This window comes from Teleopsis dalmanni, chromosome 1 (genome assembly GCF_002237135.1).
Source record: "Teleopsis dalmanni isolate 2A chromosome 1, ASM223713v2, whole genome shotgun sequence".
Taxonomy (NCBI): Eukaryota; Metazoa; Arthropoda; class Insecta; order Diptera; family Diopsidae; genus Teleopsis; species Teleopsis dalmanni.
In genome coordinates, this window is record NC_051846.1 from 226,878,026 (window position 1) to 226,878,650 (window position 625).

Here is a 625-nt window from a genome sequence, read left to right on the forward strand (position 1 = left end):
TGGTCCTATTACAACAGATATAAGGGCGAATATTTTTTAGCTTCTCATATAAAAATTGAGCGATACCAACTTTGTGATAATTTTTATCGAAATATTGGCAAAATTCTTTATCTAATTTTTTAACATAATCAACGAAGGCCTTTGGTGGATGCACTAAATTGCAATCTTTGAATTGTTTCTCAAGAGTGAAGAAATAATCATTTGAAATTTCATTAACTAATGGAAGGCCTGCTTCGCAATTGTGCAACTTAAATATTTTATAGTACATCCATCCACAAACATAAGTGAAGGCATTTGTTTTTAAAAATACTTCTTCACTTATGTTTATGCTAGCATCAAAATCAAAATTTTGAATGAAGGAATGCATTGGTGAACCTGATCTTTGAGGGTCCTGCCAAGATGTGTCTATAACCAATGCATCATTACAAACACTTGCCATATTATTGGACAAATCAGTTAAGTTATTTATATTATTTGAAGGGTCAACAAAAGACGGACAATCAAACTCAACTAATTGTTCGCAATTTCCTTTGACAACAAAATTCAAATAATGAAGTCCCCACCGCTTTTGGAAAAGGCAAGTAAATAAATGTGGAGTGATATTAGAACAATTTCCCCCTCCTCT